We start from the raw sequence: 19,178 nt of genomic DNA, 5'->3' as shown, positions 1-19,178 counted from the left end.
TGGCAGCAGGTTAGGAGCTGTGCCTAACAATAGGTCAGCACTGCGGCCAACCCCTGCTGTGCACAGTTGAAGGCCTGTGTGCAGCAGTGGTTGGCCACTGCCCTGTGGTTGACCACTGGGAGTGGCTGAAAACCAGACCTCTCGGCCAACGCCAGCTATGCAACTTGACAAAATGATCACATACATAGTAGTCTAAGGCCCCCCTGCAGGTCATCCTCTGTGTGATGATAGAAAATCGCATTGTTGCAGGTTGCAATTTGTAACCTATCTCATGACTATTCATAAAGGAGTTAGGATTGTGATCATCTATGATTAATTATTTTGTAAGCCAACCTATTAGTAATTTGGTTAGTTCACAAAATATCCTTGGATTCTCAAAACATTGGTGCAGCCATTGCAAACCCTTTTTGCAAATCTACCACTACTGGGATTCTCTCTATTTTGGGGGAGATTAACTAAAACTAGCATCAAAACTTAGGTAAATGTATTTCTTGATGGGTACCCACCTAGTTGTCATAAGCTGCGGTACTCTGCTCGCCCAAAGATATTATTTTGGAATACAGTATACATCATAATCCAGAGTTTGAATTTAAAGGGTTCAAGTCATGTTGTTGGGCATCATAGACTTGTCCTGGAAGAGAATCACCAGGTTGCACACACTGCACCACACCACAAGTAGTGCATACCCCTTCATCTTCTTCTCGTGTCTGCTTTGCAGCATTCATCTGACCCATATGCCATGCATTTAGAAGCCTTACCATACCAGGAGCACAAGTGAGTACTTTTATCCACTGCCGCTCCTGAACTCTTTCTGGCACAATTTGCAGGTGTCCGGTTTTGTAGACAACCTCTTTTCCCAGGATGGGATTGAGAAGACCTACCAAACAATTGACTCAGAGAGGTCCTTAGCTGCTGTTTCTCATCCTGAGGGTCTTCAGATGCTCTCTGAACAGTTGCAGATGCCATGTTATACAAAGTTATGACATTTATACCCCTCAAATAAGCAAAACTCTCAGAAGACAATGAAGAGTGCAAAGATGTCAATACAGGCATGTGGCGATCCCTAATGAGAGTACTGAGGCGTAAACTAGATCAAAAGGCATGATTACAGTTACACCAACCAATCACGTGGTATTGCTGTGAGTCATTGGTAGTGAGGTATAATTTTTTTGCTTTTGCGGTACCACAAAACCTAAACATAATGATAAAAAACACAAAATGTCTTAGTTTTTTGGGTCTGTCAGAAAATCCCTAAGCTCAACTTGAAATAATATGACCTCTTTATTGCACACCTTACTTTAATCAAAACTTGTGGGTCCCACTGCATCTTCTTTTTTTAGGTACTGTGGGACACCTCGAAAAGGACGCAAACGCCTTGCACAAGTGATATGACAGTCTATCATTGGAAGTACAGATTCTGCAGGAGTACTGTGGTACCAAGTGGATTCAATATATTTAAAAAAAATGAAAGTAGATATCTGATTGACCAGGATCCGTTGCTCAAAAAATGAGCCCACAGACTTCACCAAAAAGTCCCATTTTTACGATAGACAAATATCTATACTTACTTAATGGCGCGGCCCTATAAACCAATTCATGCTGCTATTACTGCTCTCCAAAGAGCAGCCACAAGGTTTCTTGAGATCAGGGGTCCTGAGATGGGCCTGGGTGAATTTCCCAAGACTTGGTTAATCTCCCAAGAACTGACCAGTAAATGATTCCCCTGAGAACTTCCAGTTGACTTGTGAACGCTGTGGCCCAGGTAGCGGCCTGGGCCACAGCGACCTGTGAGCTCGCTCCACAGTGAATACTGGGGAGAAGACAGTTCCAAAGAGTTCACGTAGCAGTGCCACCACATAGTCCTCCATCCGGGAGATCGCAATGGATTCCTGTATTCCTGTGATACAGTGGTTGTTCATCCTTGACCTCGATTCTAGGTCCTCTTGGCTTTAATCAGTTCAAGTACTTTGTCCATTTTTAGCTTCCGTTGTTTGCCTTCTGCCAGGGTATCATTGTTGTCCGAGACTCTCGCCTCCAGCTGCATGATTTTGGCTTTGTGGGTGTCTACTCTAGTCTTCACTTGGTCAAGCCGGGCTGTTAGCTTGTCCAGCTTGAAGTCAATTGAATTTAAACTGTTTTTTACTTCGAAGAGAAGCGATCGGAGGTCGTCATCTCGAGGGGCAGCACCCTCTGTTTGTGTTGCTTGTTCCTCCGCCTCAGGGGGGTTACTTCCTGTCTATTGTGCCGACTGCTTTCGAAAGGAAGTTTGGTCTGCTTGGCATCCGTCTTGCCCATCTTAACAATAGGCCCCCAGTGGGCCACTCCGGGATGGTCTGCGTGCTTTTTCAGTTGGGGCACCCCTTTCTAATGCTGGTGCACAAGAGTAAGCCTAATGCCTTCTAATGGCAGCCAGGAGGAGGGGTGCGCTCCACCCACGCTGTGCCTGTTCCGTCTCCCGGTGCTTATGAAGGGGGGTACCCTCAGCCCCCTGGCCCCACGCTTATGGTTGTTATTGCCTAGATCCTACTGCCGAGCAGCTGCCTTACTTCTCAGTCTCGGTTTCGGGGATTGCAGTGCATCTCAATTACAGTGGGCCAGGTTAGTGCAGTCTATGGCTAGGCCTTAAATCCCAAGCCCTCAGGGTTGTGCAGCACTGGCCCTAAAATATTCCATACTGTTCTTCTGTGCTGTCCTGCAATCGCGTTACAGGCTCGTATGGTACATCCCCAGGTGCGGGTTGGCAGTGTGTACTCGCAGGCCTCCGCTGTTGTGTGGCAGCAATTTGGTTTCGCCCAGCTTTCTTGCGGGCCTCCTGCTTCATTCTTCCTCCTCTCCACTTGCGGGTCAGCCCGCAACGCAGGGAGCGAGGAGTCTCAAGGGAGTTTGGCCATGACGGCGGAGATGCTTCAGGGCCTGGGAGGGAGGTGCCGGATTGCTCCTGCACCGTGCAAGGTGACTGCCCCCAACACTCTCCAATGCCCCACCCAGCAATCTGTGCCTCTGCATCAACAGCGTGCTCCAGCGTCCTCCCTCAACGACGCCCCAACCCACCAGCAGCGTCACCGACCCGCTCACCTAGGGGGTCCAGTGTTCATCTCCATCCTCCGTACGGCACCATCCAATCCAAGGTCGGCAGCAATCCACTCTGTCGATGTCCGGCAGCTGCCTCAGCCCATCATGCAGGTGGAAGTGCGGTCTTGATCGTTCCTGCCGTCACGATCCAGGGTCTTCCACTCGTACCGATCAGGTGAACGCACTGTTTCCCAGCCAGGCATTGCAGATTTCTCCGAGCTGCTGCTACACAGGCACAGCAGCCCCCTCCAGGTATATGCGGCCCACATGGCCCTAGAGCATAGCCACCCACAGGCTGCGCTATGTACAATGGCATTTAGGGTGTTCCCCGCCACAGACAGGCTCTGATTGTTTTGCACACAGGGAAGACTGGCACCTCTCACGATGTTTGGGGGTCGACAGGCACCCCTTGGTCCACAGGATTGCTTCAGATTTTTGGCTTTGCTGGCAGAGCCCACTCAAGGTACGGCCATCTTGCAGTCAGCTAAGCTACGCCCTGCACCTCTGGTAGCTTGGCTCAGAGCAGTCAGGCAAAACTAAAGAGGCACTGTGAAAAGTACTTGTACACACACACACATTAACACAGTGAAAACACCCCAAAAATACTCCACACAGTTTAGAAAAATAGCCAATATTTATCTGAGTAAAGCAAAACCAAAACGACAAAAATCCAACATACACAAGTTAAATTACAACTTCTCAAAGATTAAATGCAGTTATAGCGCTTAGAAACACAAGAACTCTGGCTGGGGCTTTAACGATGTGCTTGGCGAAGTCAAATCTCAAATTTTGGCGTGGACCGCGATGGAGCACGTGCTGGCTACAAAGTTGTACAAACCCCGTTAACAGTACCTTTGAAACAATGAGGAAAAAACAAAGATGTTGCGAGACGCCAGGGAGGGGAGGCATAGCTGAAACCGGTGTAGCATTGGTTCCTTACTGACAGCGCATGTCATTGGCACGTCAGTGCTTGGGACAGAACATTGCATAACGGAGGTGAGGCTTCACTGAAGCAAATGAGACGCCAGTTCCTGGAGGCGGTCGGAGTCCTGGATCTGTTGACGAATGGGACGTTACAAGGCACAGGGGAGGTGATGCGGCATTGGCAGTGAGGGGTCAGTTCCGCTGATGGTGAGGGGTCAATGAAGCATCAAGAGTCAAGCCACAAGGCATTGACTTTACGGTGTTGATGCCACACCATGGGGCCACAGGTGCTGCGGCAGAGTCAAGCGTCACAGACTTTGGTGACCTGGTGCTCGACACTCACGCTGTTGCAGATCTTTGGAGGTGGTGCGGCGGTGTTGGGCATGCATTGCAAGTCATGGTTGATGAGCTGAGCGGGGACCATGGCTCCGGTGCAGGCGGCGTCACCGTTTTGAAGAGCAGCAGGGGTTCCAAAGTCACACTCTAAGTCGATGTACTGGTTTCTTCTTTTTTAGCACAGTAAACTCACTTCCAAGGGCCTAGGAACTGGATTTGGCACCACTTGGAACATTAAGGCTCTCAGCAGAAAAGCCCAGGTGCTGCAGGTAAAGTCTTTGATGGCCCTGAGACTTCCAACAGGGGGCAAGCTCAATTAGACTTGGCGAACCTTAGAAAGAGAGCAGAGACAAAGTCCAGTCCTCTCACTCTCAAGACAGAAGCAGCAGGCAGCAAGCCAACACAGCAAAGCAATCAGCAAAGTTCAGTCCCTCCGGACAGCACAACAGCTCTTCTTGGTCGAATGTCCTCAGTCCAGATGGGTTCTGAGTATATGGTGTCAGAGGTAAAGTACTTATAGCCCCTTTAGCCTTTGAAGTCGGGATACTTCAAAGAGTGGTCTTTATAGTGCACAAGACCCTGCCCTTCCTGGCCCTGGCTCCAGACATTGTACAGGGGGAAGGCAGAACTTTGTGAGGTGACAGGGACAGCCCTATTCAGGTGCAAGAGTCAACTCCTCCCACCACTGTAGATCAGGAAGACACATTATCCTGGTGGTGAGCCTTCAGGATATGAAGGGCCCACCTCAGCTCCCTTTGTGTGTGACTGTTTAGAGTGAATTCATAAAGCCCAACTGTCATCCAACACAGACATGTATTCTAGCGACAGGCAGAGGCACAGAATGGTTATGTAAGAAAATGCCAACTTTCTAAAAGCTACATTTTCAGAACTGCAATTTAAAAACCAACTTCACTAACAGATGTATTTTTAAATTGTGAGCCCAGAGACACCAAACTCCAATTTTCTATCAGGCTTCAATTGGAAGAAACACTTGTGAAGTGCTACAAAGCAGCTCCAATGCTAACCTATGGGAGAGATAGGCCTTGCTGTAATGAAAAACAAATTTAGCAATTTGTCACTGCTAGGACATGTGAAACTTGAAACCACATGTCCTACCTTTTAAAAACACTGCACCCTGTCCATGAAGCATCCTTGGGCCTACCTTAAGGGTGCTTTGCATATAATAAAAGGGAAGGTTTGGGCCTGGCAAGTAGGTGTACTTGCCAGGTTCACATGGCAGTTACACTGCACACACAGGCTCTGCAGTGGTAGGCCTGAGATAGGTTTGAAGGGCTACTTATGTGGGTGGGACAATCAGTGATGCAGGCCCACTAGTAGCATTTGATTTACAGGCCCTGGACACACACACTGCATTGTACTAGGGACTCAGTAGCAGATCAAATATGCCAATTATGGAGAAACCAAATGCCATCACATTTTAGACACATAGCACATGCACTTTAGCATTGATTAGCGGTGGTAAAGTGCCCAGAGTCCTAAAACCAGCAAAAACAAAGCTCAACACACAGTCAAAAACAGGAGTCCAGAAGCAGAAGGACAAGGGAAACCACACCAAAAGATGCCAGGTCTAAGAGAGATGATATGATCATTTTTATTCCAGCCCTGAAGAAGATGCCCTATGGTCTGTAGGATGCCCCGGAGGGGGCAAATGTGGAGTCTGCCTGGCAGCTGGATGGCAGAGGCACGCATGGCTAAACCATGTGTGCCTCTACAACACTGCCTGAACGACGATTACATCTTAACAACGCATTCCTTTACCATGCATGCCTTTACCACGCAATTTCGTGGTAAAGGCATGATGTCCTGGAGCTCCTTCTTCCGATCCTTCCTCTTCCCGTGCCTGCCCAGCTGCGCATCTCTTAACCACGTATATGCGTGGTTAAGGCATGTGCATGGTTAAGGGAAGTGTGGTTCCGTTTACTGGCAAAACGGCAAGCATGGCTGAGCCCGCATTGTAAAGGCTGTTTTCTCTGCCTGGCCATAGAACAGGTTGTTACCACCATCCAGATGCAAATGTATGATGGCTTTAGCAACAGTTCTGAAGTCACTTTCTGGAATAACCAAGTTCACTTTCTTTACAGGAGAAAGTTGGTGCCGGGCCCTCTCTCTCTTTTTGGTAGCATGTTTCTTGAGGTCGAGGTGGGTGTCCTGGGTAATACAGGTGACTTGGCATTCAAAGAAAGTTGATGTTCAAAGCTGTGGACTTTTATGTGTCTGAGACAGGTATGCACTATTCCTTTCTTGTCTATCTTAGCAAAGAACAGGAATACTGTAATAGTGGAGTTGAGCTTTAGGTAGGAGCTGGACATTCAGATATGAATGAGTTGCAGCCATTGTTTAGGGTGATGGATGTCAGGAACAGAAGAGACTTTCATGTAGGGTTGTGCGTCATCAGTATATTGACGAGTTTTTATGCAGTTATCTGTTAGTAGATCTACAAGAGACTCCAAGTATAGTTGAAGATAACCAGGGCCAGTAAGGAACCATAGTGCACCCCACAGGTGATAGGGTTTTTTGGGATATGGAAGTGCCATTGTCAATGAAGTGGTTGGAAAGGCAGGAGGCGGAACAGTGAAGGACATTGCCAGTGAACCTCATATGAGACTCTTGGGTGTGGATGAGGGCGGAATGATCCACTGTGTTGAATGCAGCTGAGACGTACAGTTATATCAGGAGGCAGGGTTTATTTGCAACTATATTCTGGAAGTGTCACCTACGCGGTAGTGATCTCCTGCTGCAGAGTGATCTAAAGCCAGACTGTAGTCATGCAGGAGGCTGTTAGTATTGATGTGATCTTGCAGCTGAGCATAGGCTGCTTTTTCAATGATCTTCCCGGATCCCAGGGTAGGTGAGTGATGGACTGATAGTTGAGAAGGTCCTCAAGATCTAGTGCAGGCTACTTTACGAGTGGGAGGATCTGGTCTGTCTGGAGAGCGTCTGGGAAGATGCTTTGAGTGAGGGAGTGAGCGAGGCATTGACAATGGTAAGCAAGGGTGAGTGAGAAAACTGACTGGAAAGAGATTTGATGAAGGACGAGATAAAAAATAATCTTCATAGGAAGTAGCTTTGATGGAGTTGGTTATGATCTGGTAGCACACAGAAAGTAAACCACTCAAATTCCTATTTAAATGTTTTGTGTGTGTATGTGCAAATGTGTGTGGACCTGCACGAACAGACATGTTTATGTTTTAATGCTGTTTTCGCTTGGGGAGAATAATCCCAAATCCATTTTATTAAATGTTTTATATCAACATTTCCAAGCCATGCCCTTCCAGCCTTAGAGTGGCACATAAATTATACAAAAAAAAAAGTGAAGGTACGCTGGGTAGCTACCACGTTTTAGGTGGAGAGCAGCTCCTTTTTATGGCACACTGTACAACAGCATGGACACTCTAACTCTACTCACTTCAAATGTCTTTTTTCTAGCAGATTATGTCAGTATAGGATAAGCCCAGTGCTGGGCTGGAAAAGTGATGCCATTTTTTGGCAACGTCTTTAAGCACATGATCAGCAAGTGCTTTGTAAGGGAAAAGCAAAATAATTATTACGTGGACATAGTTCATGATGACTGCTTTATCGGATTACCTGTACTTCACTGAGTTTTCACATTCCCTACTCTTGCTCAATCGAATAATTTTCCCTCTGGATCATTAGTTTACTCAAAGAATATCTGCATAAAATAATGCTTTAAAAAGTCCAGATTTACAACACAGAGTAGATTTTGCATAGAACTGATTTACTTTGCAGCGTTTTCACAGCTTTGGTTAGAATTATGAGCACTTTGCAAGGAAAAACGTATATTCTCACTCTTCAGTACTACCGGATGTCCCTGCTGACAAGAAGTAGTCTAGTAATCTTACTGTAGACAAAGTCAACATTTCAAATTAACATGCCACTTGTGTGATTCGAGGAAAATCAGATTATCCAAAAGTGTGTATGATATGGATTCACACCAGAACTATTTGGCCAGGCCTAGCCGTTGTTTCAATGTGTAAACAGACTAGGTCTGCCCGGGCCCCTCCTCCTGGCTTACCCGAGGCGCTGCTGTTCTAAACAACTGGGAGCTCATCTCGCTGCTAATGAAGGAAGCGGCCTGGATTTGCATGCCCGCCCGCCCAGCCTTGGACGGCCTCGGTGCCGGCAGGTCATGCAGAACAGATAAGGCGCGCGCGTGATTGGCAAACTCCATTTCACGCCGACAAGGCACGAAGAGGTAATTCTGTGAGCGGAGATCTGTGTGTTAGATCTGCCCGTCACTGCTCACCCGGCAATCAGCGGGAAAGGACACACACTACACGATGTACACAAAGACTCCGACAATGGCATGCACACACACTGAATATGTATCACTACAGCCCGCGCGCTGGAACCTTTCTCACAGGTACTGAGTACAGGCAGGGGCGTAGGAGACACTAAAATTCTGGGGGGGACAGGGACAACCTTGTGCACTTTCCAGTGACCCTATACAAATCACCGCCCGTTAAACAAATACAATTGCATACTTTCGAAGTGAAATATTGAGAAAAGCAGGCATGTAGTCACAGTTTGCATGTATGCTTTATTGTTATTTACATTCATATAGTAATGAGACCAAATGTTTAAAAAAAACATATATATGAATCTTGCATCTTAATGCACAAAGCAAACAAAGGCCGCTGACTTAGGGTGGGGGCGTCGTGTTTGCAAGTGCATTAGGGTTTGAAAAGTACCTGCTGCTGCATTCCTGGTCACCAGCAATTTTCAGGCAACAATAAAAATGTGAAGATAACTTTGGTGATTAATTTTCTTTTTTTGAGAGAGATCGAAGGCTTGTCTAGTGAAAGTTTTAATTCAAAAGGTCAGTGAGTTACTGCTTTTGTCTGAGATATTCTTTTGGTATTTGAAGTTTATAAGTTAAAATCCTAACATGGAACAGTGAGCTATTAACCGTCATCAAAGAGCTGCATAAAAACTTCAATGTATAGATTAGAACGTTATGATTTTCCCCCAGTCTTTCCCTATCCTAATGTTGGAAAATGGGTTAATTAGGATAGAAATCAATTCTGATTATTGAAGAGAACCCCCCAACCATGGTGTTATGTTTTACATTCTGAGTTTGTGTTTCTCTAGTGTTGCAAAGCCGCCCTGGGCACTCCCCAACTTTTTGCTGACTGGTACTGGTGGTACCTGACTGACTGACACTGGCCTCTGCCTAAACAGCCAGTGCTATTCTGAAAGAGGCACTTAAAAATACAGTGAAAACACCTACATACACTAGGGTGCACTATGGGTTAGGGTACCCCTATTATTGGCATGACCTATCCTATAAGGCCCTAGTACATAATAGGGCAGGGGGATTAGAACTAATTTTAAGTCCCTAGAATATAATAAGGCATGGCAGTTTAGAGGCCAGCAGCCCTTTCTGCGCTTGCATGTGTGCACTGCTGAAGCCTGAGGTCAGTTTAAAAGTAGCCCTGTGTTATAGGGCTGCTTTTAAAATGCAAATTGTGCCCAAACTCGACTTTTGGGTTTGGGGAACTTACAAATTGATCAACTACAATGTTGGGGCAAAATTAAGTGGAAAAATGTTTTCCACTTAACTATGGCTGTATCATATTTGCCACATAATACATCATCTGCTGCATAATGTAACGATTTCCTCCAAAACAATTTTGTAGCTCAAACGGATCCCAAATTACTAAAAGAAATGTGACGTGTGTTGCTGTGAAGTTTAGGGCCCTTTGCAAAGGTTAGTAAAGAAAACAATTCCTAAGAAAACAATTGGTCCCAGACACTCCTAATGACACTCAAATTAATACCTGTAGGAGAGTGTAGTATGCAATCAATTCATACAACCGAAAATGTATAATGTAAAGGCACATTCAACAGGGAAATCTCATAGATAAGAGGCCAACCAAAGTCAATTAAATTGCAAACATCAATTTATTTCCCGCTGAATCATATTCATAAAATGCAAACTTAGGGGCTGACTACGATGGCAGGCGGACTTCAGTACCACCGCCATCGAATCAGGGAATGGGACCGCTGGCCTTCAAGGTTTAGGCCCCACGATAGGCATTACAATGCGACTGCCACTACGGTGTTCGCAGTGCCTATCTTTTACATTGCAGCAGGTGCTGCTGGCTGCATCATCCTCCGCAAAGTAGAAAAAAAGGAACATGTTAAATATATCGGTGCCTGCCACATGGTGCAGTGATATGTTGTGGGACATCATAGATGCCCCCCAGGACCCATGTCTGGGGGCCAGGGGTAAAAGGGCCTGCTACGGGCCCCCAATGTCCCTTTCGCCAGCATTTCCATGGCAGGTGAACCGCCATTGATAAGTTGGCGGGTAAGGGACATCGTAATCCCTGCTGCGGTGCATGGTAGGCACCACCAGCATTGTAGGAACCACGAGCCCCTCCACCACACCGGCGGGCTCAAGAAGCCCGTCGGATGCGTGGTGGTTGGTTTTTCCGACCGCCAGGTAACCACCCGCCATTGTAATATGGCGGGCTGTGATGCAGTCACCAATGGCGGTGGGACCGCCACTGACAGGGTGACGTGGCGGTCCCACTGCCATTATAATCACCCCCTAAGTTTGGTGTGCATGCAAATCCTACATTGCCAACCCCTGGCAAGTTGCACTGCTAGTGCTGGAAAAAGGCCAGTGGAGGTACCAATGGGTGAGGTGGACTGGCCTCAAGGGTCTTGTGAACTCAGTGACAGATTCACTGTCGATCTAGGATGTGCTTCTTCATATGCCTGCCTGTACGACTGGAAGTGAACTGCAGTATGGATTGTGGTGGACAGGTCCACCTGCGGGTGCTAAGACACCTGGGCTTCTAAGGTCTATCGGGCCTTCTAAGGTGTAGCATCGGAATAAGCTCTGTCAGGAGTGTGGTTTGGTGAACTGGTCATGAAGGTCTGAACATGGTTCTCCAGTTCCAAATTCAGCAGCTCTGGCCATAGTGCCACATTCTCTCCCACACTGAACACCATACTGCCCCACTGAGAGAAACTCGCACTGCCTTCAGCACAAATCAATTGTGCTGTGACTAAATTCAAATTATGCACTAGACAACAGTAAAATGCTGCCTGAAAAAAATGAATAACACCCTGGAAAAAGCAAACACTCATAGGGAATGCAAGAATAAGCAAAGCATGTGAACTGTAATCAGAAAAAAACATGGTTACCTTAACGGTTTTAAACTCATTATTCAGAAATCAGTTCGTGAATTTGCCTGAAAAGTTCAAGACATGGCTACAGGACCAGGAAGGGACCCCTTTCAATGTCCATTGCTTATATCCTTTCAAAATGTATGCAGTTTGGTTTAAAAAAGACCACATCCCCAAACACAGAGCCGCATTTTATAAGCTAAAATAATTAAAAAGTTGAAAACGATCATATTAAACGTTTCCACTCTACCCATCAACCAGGTATTGCAGTCCCTTTAGGAATGGCGCACTTACCCACCCTGGGAAAACAATGTTGTTCAAAGAAAGAAGATAAAAAGAAAGTAGCGCTTTCACTGGCAAACTCTGTAAAGTGGCGCTAATGTGTGTGGGTGTAAATAACAGTCTGGCCTGTCTGCTGACCACTCTGTATTGCTTTATTTAGGTATTTAACTATTTTTTCTCTCCATTCCGAGGTTTTTCTTTTCAATAGAAAACGGTCAGAAAATGAGGACATTTACAGCCAAAGTGTTCAGCCTTTTTTGGATCAATTTCACAGGGGAACAAATGAAGAAAAGGAGAGGCAAGAGAGAGTACCTTAAGAGCTGCCTCTTGAAATCAGCACGTAAGCAGGAGCGAGACAGAAACAGAAAGAGATGGAGGAATAAAGAGAGGAGGGCAGCCGCCGGAGGCAGATCAGGAGTAGTGGACACGAAGGAGTTCTCTGCCCTTCCCAGAACGGCTGAGCCTTCCTGCAGCATAACAAAAGGCAGAGGGCGGGTGGCCTCTGACTCCAGGCAGGTCAAGTGCAGGGCCATTAGCGATAACAGAAGGGAGAGGGGAAATTCCTTTGTCCCCTCGTCCCCCCCACCCTTGTCCCCCATGTCCCCCCCACTCCAAAATCTGGGGGGATATATCCCCCGCGTCCCCCACACTTCCTACGCCCATGAGTACAGGCAGGGCCAGCCTTTAGCAAGGGCGAGCTCGGCCAGGGTACCAATTTTTCGGAGGGGTGCACGGAGGTGTGTGCATTAAGGTCATGCCACAGCAGCCCCCTTCTCACCTTGCTCCAACCTTGTCCCTGACTGTTCGCTTCTGTCTGATTTGCCAGTTTAAATTAGCTTTAGTCCTTCTTTACCATACAGCGTCGATGTTTTTAACACTGTATCAGCCCCTTTTCTTGCCCTGCCTTCCAGTAGCGGATGGCGTGGTTCGCAGGTGGTGGGTGGGGAGGGTTGTTCGTGAGTGGGAGGGAGATAAATAGTAAACAAAAAAATATATTAAAAGAAACCCTTACCTTGCCACACCAAGTCGCGCGTCTATGCTCTCCTCGTCAGACCGGGGCACAGGAAGCACAGAAAAGGCTCCGCTGACCAATCATAATGCTGTAATGCAGCGTTGTGCTTAGTTTTGGGCGCCCTGGTTCGACGCTCAGCCAGGGCATGGGGGCCTGGGCTTGGTCAAGCAGCATGAAGCAACCGGGCTCTCAGGCTCCCCTGAGCCAATCACAATGCTGCAATGCAGCATTGTGATTGGTCTGAGTGCCGTGGATCGCCCTCAGGCGGGGAATGGGATGCTGGGCATGTTCCTTAGCAGGCTGTGTAATGTGGCCTGGTGGGGAAGATGCAAAGTGTGCACGACTATTTGGCCAGCCTAAGAGGGCTGGCCTAGTTGTCATGCGCACTTAGGGAGTTCAAACCACTCCTCCCTCTGCTCTGGCCAGCCCTGCCCGAGAGCCACTGACTGCAATAGGAAAACTAAAATGATAATAACAATACATTATTATTATTTTATTTTTCCCTTTGTTCAGTGGGGCGACACTCCTCCGCCTTAGTGGTGGGGGCTGAAGGGAACGGGAATATCTGAAACCTCAAAGATGCTGCCAGGGAATTTGGGACACAATGGCCAACAGGTCCGTTTGGCTTTTTCAAAAAGTGAACAGTGGTTTTCCCCTCTATATTATGCTCAGCAATTATATATAAAAGTAGATTTTAACTCCATAACAAAATGCCGACATATGGATAACATCAAGGACCAGACAGGGGTCATGTTGCTTTACTGCCCACCTTTAAATACCTGGCCGTGGTTGCATGCAAGTAAGGTTCTGTTTAAGACAGAAACGTGGAGGAAGCAGCTTATCTCAGGGAATATGTCATGTGCTGCTGTAGTGAAGGTGGTACACGGATGGATCAAAACCAAAGGGGTGCACTTCAATCTGTAGTATTTTAGATTAAAGTGTACAAAAGTCGTCTATTTAAAAGTGCCTATATTGTTTAATGGTCATTTGACCATAAGCAATAATGTCCTACCAACCAGACTTAGTCCAGGCATGTGTTTTCAGTTCTGCTCCGGCTACTACAGCACAGGGAGAACACTCCTGATACTTCTATTCCGGGACACCCCAAGCAATAGGATGTCAGAAATAAAGGGCACTCTGCAAAGTCAGCTCTCTATCAGGTGACACTCAGACCTAATGTTATATTTATGGAAAATAGGGCCCTAACATAGAACAATTTCTGAAAATATTCCAGTAATAGTTGGACTGGTATTAACATTTAAGGGGTCCAGTCAGAATAACAGAATTTACGACTGTATAGTTACTACACGTAACTTACAACAGATTTTTATGTCTGGCAGAAACCCCGCACTCGCGGGTAGTGAGTAGCAAGTCTCCTCATACAGGGCGGTATCTCTGCACATGGGGCGGAGACCTCTGCATGATAGTGAATTGGAGATCTCCACATGGGAGTGAATAGGAACATTACATACACCTGAAAGAAACCAGCTACGTTTGACACTCATTCCTTTATAAGAAGGTAAATAGTGCCCATGCCATAAGATCTGTTGCTTTTGGGCCCTGCAGCCACCACCCCGTCATTTTGCTTCAAGGATGCTGTCTGTGGTGAAGAGGAAGAGAAATTTCCCTGAGGAGGAGTCAGACCTTGTAGTTACATTTATGGTTAAATACTAAAAGCAACTAGATCGGCTGCCTCTATTCTCACTCTGTAGAACCCAGAAGCCAGCCTTATGGCAGGAAGTCACAGACTCTTTGAATGCACTCGGGGAGGATGTCTGGACCATGGAGGACATTGAGAAAAAATGACAAGATGAAGTTCTTCCTGGAGGCATATCTGGATCTGCCTTTGTCTCACTTCCCTTGAGAAGGATGTCCTCTGTACAACACCCCCCACCCCACCTGCTATATGGGTTTCCACTTCAAGACAACGCTAATGAAATGCCAGGTAAGATCATAACCCCCATACCCATACTCTCCATAGCTGCCAAGTTTCCTAGGACCATGTGTGACTGGGTAAACCAGACCCATTTTTTTCTTTCAATTAAAGGATTTGTGGTCCTAAAGGTATAATGGTTAAATTAGGCTAGAAGTCCCAGAATTACAATGAAAACTAGCACTGGCCTAGCTAGTTAAGCATGGACCTGGAAAACCTGCAAGCTACGACTCTATCTCTATAAAACCAAATCTACAAACACTCATCCATATTTGTCCTTCATTCATACCTGCATTGATAGTAAGGCTGCGCGAAATTATAATTAGGGGTGTGTGAAATTACTGTTGGCCTACAAGGATGGTGCAAAATGTGCCATGCCAATTTACTGGTCACATTTTGTACTTAAATTAACTAAACAAAACCTATCATTTCCCTGTTCTGCCTCAGTGTTCAGAATTCCGAGCTGCCCAGGAAGTCCTGTTGAGGGCTCATTTGAGCTTCAAGCTCAGGCAGAGCTCCAGGAGGCCAGATACGTTTTCTCGAATGTCCCCCTCTGTCATTTGGTGTGCATGAATTACATGAATGGGTAGTGCTCTGTCGGGCCCTGGGTGAGGACTCCTGGGACCTGACCATGGGTCAGAGTTTTGGTTTGTCTTGAAAAGAAGTGACTGTCCTGGGAGTAATTATTCAGCCCCCTGTGTTGCAAAGTGGCCGGGACAGGGTCCTGGAGGCATGGAAGGGCTCCCCTTCTTGGCCAGGTTAAGATGCACTGACTGGACCACGGGTCAGAGCTCCAACTAGCCCTAGGGTTGAAGGTCCTGGGGTGGAGGCTGCCAGACCCGGGCTCTGTTCTCCAGCCCACAGGGTCATATGAGCTCGGGTTGTGATCCTGCAGGCTTAGGGAGGTTTCTCTGCTGTCTAGGTTAAGAAGCTCTGAATGGCCTTCATGTTAGGTCTCCATCTGGCACTGGGTCAAGGATTGAAAACCCTTAACCCTGTACTCTGTTCTCAAGTCCAATATGCCACTTAGAGCCCAGGACAGGGTTCTGCAGGCCTGGGAAGTCTCCCCATGTATGTTTAGAAGCTCTGACTGGGCCCTAGGTCAGAGTTCCAATTGGCCCTGGAGTAGAAGACTCTGGCGCTACGGTCTCTTCTCTGGCCCACCATGCATGAAAGTGCATGGGACAGGTCCCCTAGGTCTGGTGAGATTTCCTCAGCTTCTCTCAGTTAGAAAGCTCTGACGAGTCCCTGAGTCAGAGCTCCAGCAGGCTCTGGGGTTGAAAGCCCTATGTTGGAAGTCCCTACCCTGGACTCCATGGTCCTGTCCGTCTACTGGGATGATACCCTTGCTTTGCAGGGGTAAGAAGCTTTGACTTGGACATGGGTCTGTTTTTTGTGAGGACCTTTTACTGCCACTTACCGGAGGCCCGGTTCCGGCTCCTACAACCCAGCCTGCAGAGTACCTAGCTCCTGCAAGGGTACGGGTAATCCTTGTCAAAAACATGGTGCTACCAGGAGGACATCCTTCATGCTCAACCATCTGGTCAATTCAACCCTGAATATCTGGTAGCAGCGTAGGAATGCATGGGCAAGAAGGGCTCATTTGACTCTCAGAGCTCAGCCAGATTTCCAGGAGGTCATATGCCATCACTATAATGGCTCCCTCTGTCACTTGGTTTGCACAGATTACAAGAAAGGCAGGTGCCCTTCCTCTAGAATATTAGGGAAAAGGTACTAGAGACCCCCTTGCTGTGCAGTCGTACTCCCCAGGTGCTGAGAAGGCCGGGGCCGGCTTGCCCCCAGCCTTGACTATTGTTTTGTGCAAAGAACTTCCATCCCACCTGGCCTCTCCAACTGAAGGGTCTGGCATTTGTGGAGGCCACCCAGCAGAGAGAACGCCAAGCAGCCTTGCAGCTTGTGAACCCCTCTCTCTGTGGTCTGACTTGGGTGGACGGGGTTTGGGTTGTGCTAGCCCCACATGTCATGCCTTTTCCACCAAGCCCATTTCTGCAGCAGCTAGAAGCGACCAGTTCATGGGGTGCCCTCACACCCATGTGTCTTGCTCACAGTGCAGCTCAGTCCGCCTCTCCCTTCCATCCAAATGAGAGCCTGGTCCACCAGTGTCTGTATAACTGCCCTGTCTCCACAGCCTTTTGTAGGCATGCAGAGGCTCCAACACCAGGCTCCAGGGGAGAGGGGGAAATTAAGGTAGGTTTGGAATGGGACCATGGCTCTTCCTCCTGTCCGACAGGTGTGGCTGCCTGGTTGATCCTGCCAGTAGCATGTGCTTTTCTCTAAGATTAAGCCACTCACATGTACACAGGGCTAGTACAGTAAAACTGTGATCGTCTCATTAAATCATTAATCGTTCCTTTGATTCGTCCATCTGTTACTTGGATAACTGTGGTAATTCTAGAACTTATAAAAACTATGCATTTATCAGACCAAGACCAATCCTGGCACTTTTGGATTCTTTGGTGATTTTAGATAACCTTGGGTCGATCAATACATTTGGATGTCTGCCCTATTAACTTTCAATTGTACTTTTTGTGCCTATGGGTAACGGGAATCAGGGTTTGATTCTGAATAGTGAGCCTGAGAAACAGCTAACACATCCAACGAAGGCACAAGACATGCCAATTACCCACTCCCAACCCAGACAGGTAGTAATAAAACATAACAATACAGGATTCATTTGAAGCCCTGTAATTGGAAAGAGTACACTTTAAATCCTTTAATGAGGATCCATTGGAGAGCAAGTCTGGTGGCAGCAGCTGTAATAATATCAGCTTCAATAGTGCATATTAAAGTTTCTGCAGTTAAATAGCTAACAGTTAGATCTTGGGATCGAGCTCACTACCACAAGTTGAGCTACCACCTGTCACAGCCTTGCCTATCGGCACCCACTCGATGCTCTTGACTAAGTGTCCTGGGTGCAAAGAGTTAATTTTGAAAATATTAGAGAGTCCAAAGTAAGCTGGTCGCCTGAGCTAGAAATAAAGGATTAAGACTCCTGTTTTTCAGGGGTTTTTCAGAACTGGTGCCTTTATTATAGACTGCTGGGGGGAATTGTACCAAAGCAAAAGCATTTGCAAAGAATGTTTTCATTAATCAAGAATACAAGTCAGGGGATCAAAGACAATTAGGGACTGTTGTATTTCCAACCATAAACAATGCTTATAGCAATCCAGCAGCATTGTTGACCTGCTGAATAGCTTTCATGAAACTAAAGTCATTGGGTTCTGGGGAAGTATGGTTCCAAAGCTGAAACTTAAAGGAATGGACAGACAGGCACTATCAAGAGTGGAATGTGTGGCTTCATTTAACTCAACATCGGAAACCTCATCTGGTCCTGATACAGAAAGCACTGACAGATTGATCGCTTTTTCTCAATTCTGAGGGTGGTGGTCCATGGCCATTCATAGTTGGTGGAGCTATTTGGTAAATTCCGATAATGACTCCTCCATGATAACTAGTTATGCGATCCCCACTGGTCAGCGTTCAACTTCTTAGAGGGATAAGTGACATTAAGCCACATGAGATCAAGAAATAACTGGTCTATGAAGACCTTAGATGTCACACGCACTGTCTACCTTTCCCAGACAGGTGTGGGTAACCCACTGAACCCTGTTCATGATGGGGATTGAGGACTGCAATTATTTTCCATGAAAGAACAATTCCCAGTAAGTGCGGGTCTACTCTGTGAATACTGCTAAGTGATGTCTATACTATGAATCACTGCTAAGTGAGGTCTACTCTATGATCTGCTCCTAAGTGGGGTCTACACTGTGATTTGCTCCTAAGTGGGGTCTACACTAAGGATCAGTCTCGGGTCTACAGTATGAATCACTCATAAGAGACTCATATCTTAGGTCTACACTGTGAATCTAAGTAGACCTTAGTGAATTCTACACTATAATTCAATCCTAAGTCACTTCTTCACTCCGAATAGCTCCTAAATCAGGTCTACACCATGAATCACCCCTAAGTGAATTCTACACTATTATTCGCTCCTGTGTGACTTCTGCAGTGTGAAAAGCTCCTAAATTAGGTCCACTCTATGAATTATTCCTTAACAAAGTCTACACTATGGATCGCTCCTAAGTAAAGTTTACCCTCGGATTAACTTTTATGTGTGGTCTACACTATGAATTACTCCAAGTGATATCTGCACTATGAATTGCTCCTAAGCGAGGACTGCAGTTTGAATCACTCTTATGTGAGGTCTCCACAAGGAATAGCTTCTGATGGAAATCTACGCCATAGCTCACTGATAAGAAAGGTGTACAAAATTATTCCTTCCTAAATCCATGCTATGAATCACTCCTTAGCAAAGTCCACACAATGAATAGACCCGAAGTGACATCTACACTGTGAATTGCTCCCAAGTGCGGTCTACAATATGAACTCCTAACTGAAGTCTAAACTATTAGTGACTTC

The 19,178-nt window shown here is 46.7% G+C and overlaps 1 protein-coding gene and 1 pseudogene across 9 annotated transcripts in view; one reads left to right on the top strand and one right to left on the bottom strand.

The window, feature by feature from the left end:
- Positions 1–19,178, bottom strand: part of LINGO1 (leucine rich repeat and Ig domain containing 1) — a 3,568,664-nt gene that overhangs the window by 1,234,580 nt on the left and 2,314,906 nt on the right. The window lies entirely within an intron of this gene.
- Positions 16,997–18,479, top strand: LOC146860086 (18S ribosomal RNA; annotated as a pseudogene).

This window comes from Triturus cristatus, chromosome 3_1, assembly GCF_964204655.1.
Source record: "Triturus cristatus chromosome 3_1, aTriCri1.1, whole genome shotgun sequence".
Classification (NCBI taxonomy): domain Eukaryota; kingdom Metazoa; phylum Chordata; class Amphibia; order Caudata; family Salamandridae; genus Triturus; species Triturus cristatus.
Note: the sequence above shows the minus strand (reverse complement) of the source record. Positions and strands in the feature narration are given on the sequence as shown.